Below are 8,991 nucleotides of genomic sequence, written 5' to 3'. Positions count from 1 at the left end.
ACATTTTTCTGCGGGTGTAGCATATTGAGTTGGTCTACTTAAAATGTATATTACGATAACTCATTTTGTAACTAGATACAGTTGGTCATTTACTTTCAAACCAAAACGCGAGAAATGTAAAACCTGAACATGAACGATATAAGTAATTTCATTTACGAGCTTACCAAGAAGTCGTGAAGGCAGCATAAGAGCAACAGAAGTTGCTAGAAGAAATCTTTCTTTCAAAAGTCACTGTCGATGTTTTAAACTCTACGACCGAAATGTTACTCACTCTTAATGTCGTAAAATACAACTTAGTATATCTGAAATAAGAACAATTAGTGTTTTGTGTTTAGGGTGAACTGACTCAAATGAACAAAATCATGTTGTTTTTTTATTCAATGAAAAAAGCATGATTTAAACGTTTTCTAAAACCATTTACAGGCAGACAGCTATTGTCTGACATTTCTGGCAGTAATTATTGCAGGTATAAAATAGGATGTATTTTAAAAACAGAAACAAAAATCTAAATAAGAAATGTATAGAAAAGTATTTTATTATTACAAATAAATGTGTCAACATGATCTGTGTCAACAATACATGCAGTAGATGTGGTTTAAACTGATTGGTTTAGTTTTTACAGAAGTGAAACTTAAATGCTGTGAGGTCATCATCATCATCATCATGGATTCAGAGCAGCTGAAACTGAGTGTAACACATGCACTATTTTTAAATGTATATATCAATATATACATATATACACATATACGTACAATCACTTTGTGTGCTATCATAGTATCATATCATATAATATATATAGATGTTTTTAATAACTCAGTCTAACAACAGCGTACGGCACTAAGAGAGTGAAGATCTCTGCCAATGCCCAATCTCACAATGTAATAATAATCTTAATTATTATTAATAATAATAATACGGTAATACTCTTAAGGCCATATAACATTCGGGGTTGCAAGTGGTAACCAGCTGAATACTCTGTCAAAGGGGCATTTCTTCAACTGGCCATTTAAATCCTCTCTGCACATGACCGAGTCCTCCCCGTTGACCGTGACATCTAAAATTGAATACACACCAACAGACCCGTCCTCAAATCCCACAAACACACAACCAGAGTCAGCGGATTCTTAGACAGACACACACTTCCTATTCTTTCCCCGTCTGCGAGTCGTACAACCGTGAGGACGGGCCTGGCGTGCAGGGAACAATTGCAGTTTTTCTCCAGGGTGGTGGTGGGACGGGATATGTAGGCAGCGTAGCATCCAGTTGTGTCCAAACAAGCTTTGATGACAGGACCCTCGGCCTTGAATGAGCACAGCCTGACCTGAGCTAAGTCCAAGAGGTTGATGGCTTCATTATCAGTCGACAGCATGGCGTAGCTCCCATCAGAGGACATCTGGAAGTCTTGTGGCTGACAGTGAAACCTAGAAGGCAGCTGGAAGTGCTTGCACAGGGTCTGCTCTGCTACTTTCCAGGTGTACACCGCCCCTGAAGCAGCCATCACCACCACAAAGTCTGGGTGCTCTGAAAGTGTGTGGAAAGCAACAACATGCTCCGAGCTTTCCACGCAGGAGAAGCGCTTGCTGATCAAGCCCGACCACAGACTGGCAGCTACCAGGTCTCCATGCCGAAGGCCAATAAGGAAGGTGTTCTCAGGCGACACCTGGGCGTCAGATAGGTGCGAGTGTATGCTGCACACAATGCTCCCGTGTGTCAGCTTCCAAACCCGAGACAACCCTCACTTAGAAATACTGATCCCAAAGTTACTGTTGGGGCTGATCAGGATGTCTGTCGCTCTGCTGCCTCTCATACGCAAGATGTTCTGCCCGGTTTTTGTCTGCCAAACGTATATTTCCCCTGCTGAGAGTGTCACAAGGTGAAGGTTATCGGGAGAAAGACGTAGTTTTTCCACGGGACCATCATGGAGGAAGTTAGCATGCGGAAGTCCTGTTTCTAATCTCCATCTCCACACAGTCTCTGACCCATCAGAGGTGTAGAACCACTCTCCTGTTCGTTCAACCACCACTTCTTTCACTCCACAACCCATTTTCGGAGCTGTACCTGCAGCATCTATCATCCCAGAGTCCCACACTGTCAGGCAGCCGTCATGAGAGACACAAACAACATCTGAAGCGGTTTTGAGGAGTGTACGAGGCTGGTTGTTTATTTCTAAGGAGAGAACACACTCCCCTGTGCTGACCTTCCACACCAAGACGAGGGGACAGGGGTCTAACAAAGCCAGGAAAAGGTGGCCATCCTGGGAAAGCACAGCTTGAGTGAAGGCCCTCCCCTTCGGAGCCAAGAAGTGGTCCCACAGCTCCCAGTCACATGTATCCCACAGTGCAACCTGGTGAGGTCGACACACCAATAAAGTGACGATTTCATGTGAGTAATCTACATTGAGGATGTTATTAGATTCACCTCCAGCAAAGCTTTCTGTGACAAGTCTGGGTGGGTTTCTTTTGGCTGCTACATCCCATAGGGTTAAACCCCCCGTCCTGTCAACACATGCCATTTCCCATTTATCTTCACACAGGATTATTAATGCAACCGCATTGTGGTTAGAGTTTGAACAAGTGCCGAGGAGGCTGCCGGTGTTGGTGTCAAATATGGACACTGTGCCTTCCTCCTGCCCACAGTACATGTAAAAGCCATTAGAGGAGCAAACCAAACTGGTCACAAAGCTCTGACACAGGAAATGAGTCAAAGTCTCACTGGCGACATCAAACACACTCACAAAACTCTCATCTTTCCACCACAAATATCTTTTCCTGATATGCAACAAACCCCTCAACTTTCTTTGCCGTTGTTTTCAAAGGGTCCTTAACCTGCAGAAACTTTTCTGGGCCCGTCACGTCCCACAAGAAAAGCTTGTTGCACTGTGTGTGAAGCAGCAGGAATTGGCCGCTGCTCTTCACTCCTGCAAACTTCATCTCCTGCTCACAGCTCAGTAATAGTTTGACTACATCACACCCAGAGCCTTTCCAAAACCAAGCCATCATCCATGATCTCTGCGACAATCCCACACTCTGTGCCAGCTGCTTCTCTAACAGAGGCATCCTTGGTTTTGGCATCACACTTTAAACACTGAATGGAGGGAACAGAAGGGGGAGCAGGGCAAAGCGCTACTCCTAATCCCATTCTTCTTTCCCTCCTCTCCAGTCTGATCTCCTTGGCATAACCTTTGAGCTCAGGAAATACCTCCAGATGAGGGAGGAGGCTAGTCTCCATCACTGATGGCAGCTGCAGAGGTGAGCTCTGCAGTAAGCAAGCATAAGACTTCAATATGCTTGCTAGGAGCGCTCTTTCCCTTGACAAACAGGAGTTGGGTGATCCATCCTCACCCTCCAACATGGCTACCAAATCTACCAGGAGTCCTGCTCGAACCTCAAAGACATTAAAAGCCTGTGCTCCAACTCCCACAATTTGTTACTTTCTTGCAAGTGATGCGGCAATTCTAAGACCATCCTCAAGTTCACGCGGGCAACCTCATTGAAAGAAGAGGCGAAAACAAACGGCTGGCTGCATGGCTGCCTGTCTATGTGCATTTCATTTTGGGCGGCAGTCCTTGTTTGGTCCAGACAATCTGCCACTGAAATAGTCCGCCATTGCCGAATGAATCTCCCTCCTCACCTCATGAGTGCCTAAACACCTCTTAGCCACCACCAGCTTGAAGTGCCTGCTTACCCAGGACAAAACATGTGACCCTGCAAGTGTCCTAATGAGAAACCTCCTCAAATCTAATAGAAGACTCTCCACGCAGATTTGGTGGACCCTCATATCGGAGGGAGGGCTCTCATCCTGCTGAACGTACTCAGTGAGCACCTTGTGATCACTAGACAGAAGATCAGCGAGCTCGGCCTCAGTGAGCCCGGACCTGGAGAGGCTGAGGTAGGAGACGGCACGAGCCACGATAGAGTTGCCGTGCTTCTGCTAGAGGTGATCTAGCAGCGCAGAAATGGATGAATGGATGAATGGATGCCATCAGGGAGAGACGACTCAGTCACATCTGAATCTGATGAGTTGAGAAGAAAAAGGAAGGGAAAGAGAGACATTTAATCAGACTGCGTTGAGGCCTGAAGTGTATCAGCATTTCTTTGAGTTCCTTTGCTGCCTGACAACTCTTGAAGAAACATTTCAAGTGTGTGTGTGTGAAAGCCACGACTCGAGGGTGTCGACCTCATGATGAAATGTTGAGTTGACTTTGATATCCTTTTTAAAAACCAAGTAAATTATTTACTGCTTTTTCATATTGAAAGTGGGATGGAATAAAGAAAGATGAGATTGACAGGGTCTGTTGGGGTGATAGGCTCAGGTGCAGAGACAGACACAGGCTTGGAGTGAGTCAGAAAAGTCTTTACTTTTAGAACAGGTGGCAGGACAAAACTCAAAATACATCCAGACAACTAACAGGTAAAGTCTGGGCAAAAACAGGATCAACAGAGGATATCCGAAAAGCAGGCAGCAAAAGGATCTCAAGAACTAAAGAGTAAAAATGCAGTTAACTCAGGAACTCGAGACACAAAAACAGACACTTCAAGAGACTGATCAAAAACTCACAACTTGGCCTCCGGCAACAATTCAAGACTCAGCAATGAACAGAAGAAAACAGGCAGCTTATAAAGGCTAGCAAACAAGGAACAGGCGGTTGGCATGGCGCTGGTACTGGCATGCGGACCGCTGCAGGGTAGACCGGGCCTTGCGCCAGACCCGCCTGCACCGTCGGACAAAGCTCTGGGCCGAGGGAACACCCACCTCAGTCTCTTGGTCAGGGAAGGGTGGAGGCTGAAAACCAAACTGGCACTCGAAGGGACTGAGACCTGTAGCAGAAGAACACAAGGTATTATGTGCATATTCAGCCCATATCACAAACCTGCTCCATGATGATGGATTGAGGAGGCCAGGCATCGGAGGGTGGTTTCCAGGTCCTGATTTAGCCTCTCAGTCTGACCATTGGACTCAGGATGGAACCCTGAGGAGAGACTGACCGTAGCCCCAATCAGTTTGCAGAAGGCCCTCCAAAACTACGCGGTAAACTGGGGCCCACGATCCGAGACCACATCCAGGGGGAGACCAAAGAACCTGAAGACATTCTGGCACACAGCCTCGGCGGTCTCTAGTGCCGAAGGGAGTTTGGGCAGGGGAACGACCCGACACGCCTTGGAAAAGCGGTCGACAATAACCAACATGACTGTTTCCCTGAGAGGGGGGAAGGCCTGTAACAAAGTCCAAGGAGATGTGGGACCAGGGCTGCTTGGGGATGGGTAGAGGGTGAAGGAAACCATGAGGCGGGGTACGGGCGCTCTTACTCTGGGCACAGACAGAGCAAGCAGCAACAAAGGACCTCACATCCGCATTCATGCCAGGCCACCAGAACCGCCTCTTAACAAACTCCAGAGTCCTGCGTGCTCCCGGGTGGCTGGTAAGCCGTGAAGAGTGCCCCCACTGCAGAACTTGGGATCGCACCACAGTTGGGACAAATACCCAATTGGAGGGTCCATTCCCGGGGTCTGGCGAACCAGTGACTCGACTCCCCATCGGACAGGAGCCACAATCCTCGAGCTCGGGAAGATGGGTACTGGAACTCTCACCATCTGACCTGTGAAACAGTCTAGAGAGTGCATCAGGCTTCTGGTTCTTCGAACCGGGGCGGAAGGACAAAACAAAATCAAATCTATTAAAAAAAAAGAGCCCATCTTGCCTGCCTGGGGTTGAGACGTTTGGCCCTCTGAATGTACTCCAGGTTTTTGTGGTCGGTCCAAACATGCAAAAGGGTGTTGGGCCCCCTCCAGCCAGTGGCGCCACTCCTCCAAGGCCATCTTGATAGCCAGGAGCTCACGATCTCCAACATCATAGTTCCTCTCAGCAGGCGAAAGGCGAGCAGAGAAGAAGGCACACGGACGGAGTTTTCCATCAGCCGGACGCTGGGAGAGCACAGCCCCCACTGCCACATCCGAGGCGTCCACCTCAACCATGAAGGGGAGGGAGAGGTCGGGTAAGGTAAGGATGGGAGCAGAGGAAAATCTCATCTTCAGATCCTGGAAGGCCCGCTCTGCCACTGGAGACCACTTAAAGGGGCCAGATTTCTTCTTGGTGAGATCAGTCATGGGGGCAGCAACAGCACTGAAGTTCCTGATAAACTTCCTATAAAAATTGGCAAAGCCAATGAACCGTTGTACCTCCTTGACCGAAGAGGGTTGGGGCCAATCCCGGATAACTTGAGTCTTCTTGGGGTCCGTGATGAGACTCCCTTTGGACAGGATGAAGCCCAAAAAGGACACCTTGGAGACATGGAATTCACACTTCTCAGGTTTGACAAAGAGGTGGCTTTCCAACAGGCGCTGGAGGACGACTGACATGATGGACATGTTCATGGAGGGACTTGGGGAAAATCAAAATGTCATCCAAATAAACAAAGACAAAACTGTTCAACGTCTCTCTCAATACCTCGTTGATGAGTGCCTGGAACACTGCCGGGGCGTTGGTTAAGCCAAACGGCATCACTAAGTACTCGTAGTGGCCCGTTGAACGCCGTCTTCCACTCGTCACCCTCCCTGACCCGGACCAAATGGTAGGCGTTACGGAGGTCCAACTTGGTGAAGACGGTTGCCCCTTGGAGGAGTTCAAAAGCAGTGGTCATTAAAGGCAAGGGGTAACGGTTCCTCACCGTGATCTTGTTTAACCCCCTGTAATCTATGCATGGCCTGAGGCCGCCGTCCTTCCCAACAAAAAAGAATCCGGCACCAGCAGGGGAGGACGAGGGGCGAATGATCCCAGCAGTCAGGGAGTCCTTGATATAATCCTCCATAGCTTGGGTCTCAGCGGGTGTCAGGGAGAAGATCCTACCTCGTGTAGGGAAAGAGCCTGGAAGGAGATCAATGGCACAGTCAAAGGGCCTATGAGGGGGCAGGGAAGTGGCCCTCCTCTTGCTAAATACCTCAGCTAGGTCGTGGTACTCTGAGGGGACTCGGGACAACTCGAGAGAGCTAGGAAGCTTAGGGGCTGGAGGCACATCTCTAGTGAGGAGACAGGAGGACTTGCAATTGGGACCCCACTCAACCACAGTTCTTGAAGACCAATTGATGTGAGGGCTGTGGTGAGATAACCAGGGGAACCCTAGCACAACAGGGAACTCGGGAGAATGAATAAGATTAAACTGAATCTTTTCGTGATGATTGCCAAAAATAGACAAGACAACAGGAGAGGAAACATGAGTCACAGTACCTTGTCCCAAGGGCCTACCATCCAAGGCGGTCACTGAGAGTGGATGGTCCAGCCTGGATATGGGCAGGTGAAGGGCCCTGGCAAGGGTGAGATCCAAGAAATTCCCTGCAGCGCCAGAGTCAATGAGGGCCTGAAGAGGATGATGTTGGTTCTCCCAGGAGATGGTGACCGGGAGCTGCAGGCACGAAATCGAGGCTGAGGGAGTAAGAGTCGCACCCGTCACAGTTCTCCCTCTCCTGGACGGGGCTGGGCTTTTCCCACAAGCTCGGGACATAAGGAACGAAAGTGGTTAGGGCCTCCACAATAGAGGCAGCGTCTCTCCCTCATCCTCCGGTTCCGTTCTGCCTGGGACAGGAGAGTACCACCAAGCTGCATTGGCTCCTCAGGACAAGGTGGGTTACTCTGAGGTTCCCGAGGCCACTGAAGCGGAGCGGAGGTTGAAGCTGTGACTCCGGAACTGGGGCGACTGTCCATTTGTCGTTCGCGACGCCTCTCCCACATACGGTTATCGAGACGGATAGTCTGGTCAATTAGGGACTCCAGGTCTGACACCGGATCTTTAGCTGCCAGCTCATCCTTGATTCCGCCACAGAGGCCATGCCGGAACGCTGTCATCAGGGCCCCCTCATTCCACCCACTTACAGGAGCCAGGGTTCGGAAGAGCACAGCATACTCTGCCAAACTAGAGCCGCCTTGACGCAGCTGGATCAGTTACCAGCGTCTTTACCTCCTACTGGATGGTCGAAAACCCGGCGCATCTCATCGGTAAAGACCCTGTAGTCATTACAGGAAGGGCCCTGCTGTTCCCAGACGGCTGTAGCCCATGACCGGGCCTTTCCAGTCAGGAGAGTGATGATGTAGGCGATACGGGAGCGCTCTGAGGGGAAGTAGGAAGGTTGAAGCTCAAAGGTGAGAGAGCATTGGGCTAGGAAAGCCCGGCAGTCCTTGTGGTTACCCTCATACCTCTCGGGAGCAGGGAGCCGTGGTTCAGACGGAAGCGGACCGCGGGCACCCGTGGAGCTGGACTGCTGAACTGTTGGCGTCAGTGGAGTAGATGGAGGTGATGGTAGACCCTGTGTCCTTGCGTCCGGCAGACGAGCAAGTAGATCCACAAGGGACTGTTGGAGGTTCTGCAGAACCCCCTGCTGGTGGGACAAGAGAGCCTCGTGACGACGCACTGTAGCATCATGGCTTAGAACTGCAGCGTAGAGTTGCTCCTCCGACGTCGGTGCCGGCGGAGACTGGGGGTTAGTTGTCTCTGCTGAGCCAGATTCCATGGCTGAGTCTTGCTGACAGGGTCTGTTGGGGTGATAGGCTCAGGTGCAGAGACAGACACAGGCTTGGAGTGAGTCAGAAAAGTCTTTACTTTTAGAACAGGTGGCAGGACAAAACTCAAAATACATCCAGACAACTAACAGGTAAAGTCTGGGCAAAAACAGGATCAACAGAGGATATCCGAAAAGCAGGCAGCAAAAGGATCTCAAGAACTAAAGAGTAAAAATGCAGTTAACTCAGGAACTCGAGACACAAAAACAGACACTTCAAGAGACGGCTCAAAAACTCACAAACTTGGCCTCCGGCAACAATTCAAGACTCAGCAATGAACAGAAGAAAACAGGCAGCTTATAAAGGCTAGCAAACAAGGAACAGGTGCAACCAATGAAACAATCAAGACAAGCACATGACACACAGAAATGAACGGTGGCGACCCCACATGGTCCAAAGAGCAACTGCAGTCCAAAAACCCTGACAGAGATGCTCTGTTCTGTG

General features: G+C 49.5%; 1 pseudogene; it reads right to left on the bottom strand.

Moving 5' to 3' along the window:
- Window positions 1–499: 499 nt before the first annotated feature.
- LOC115017774 (NACHT and WD repeat domain-containing protein 2-like) lies at window positions 500–5,282 on the bottom strand (annotated as a pseudogene).
- Window positions 5,283–8,991: the final 3,709 nt, after the last annotated feature.

This window comes from Cottoperca gobio, chromosome 13 (assembly GCF_900634415.1).
Source record: "Cottoperca gobio chromosome 13, fCotGob3.1, whole genome shotgun sequence".
NCBI classification, from domain to species: Eukaryota; Metazoa; Chordata; class Actinopteri; order Perciformes; family Bovichtidae; genus Cottoperca; species Cottoperca gobio.
Note: the sequence above shows the minus strand (reverse complement) of the source record. Positions and strands in the feature narration are given on the sequence as shown.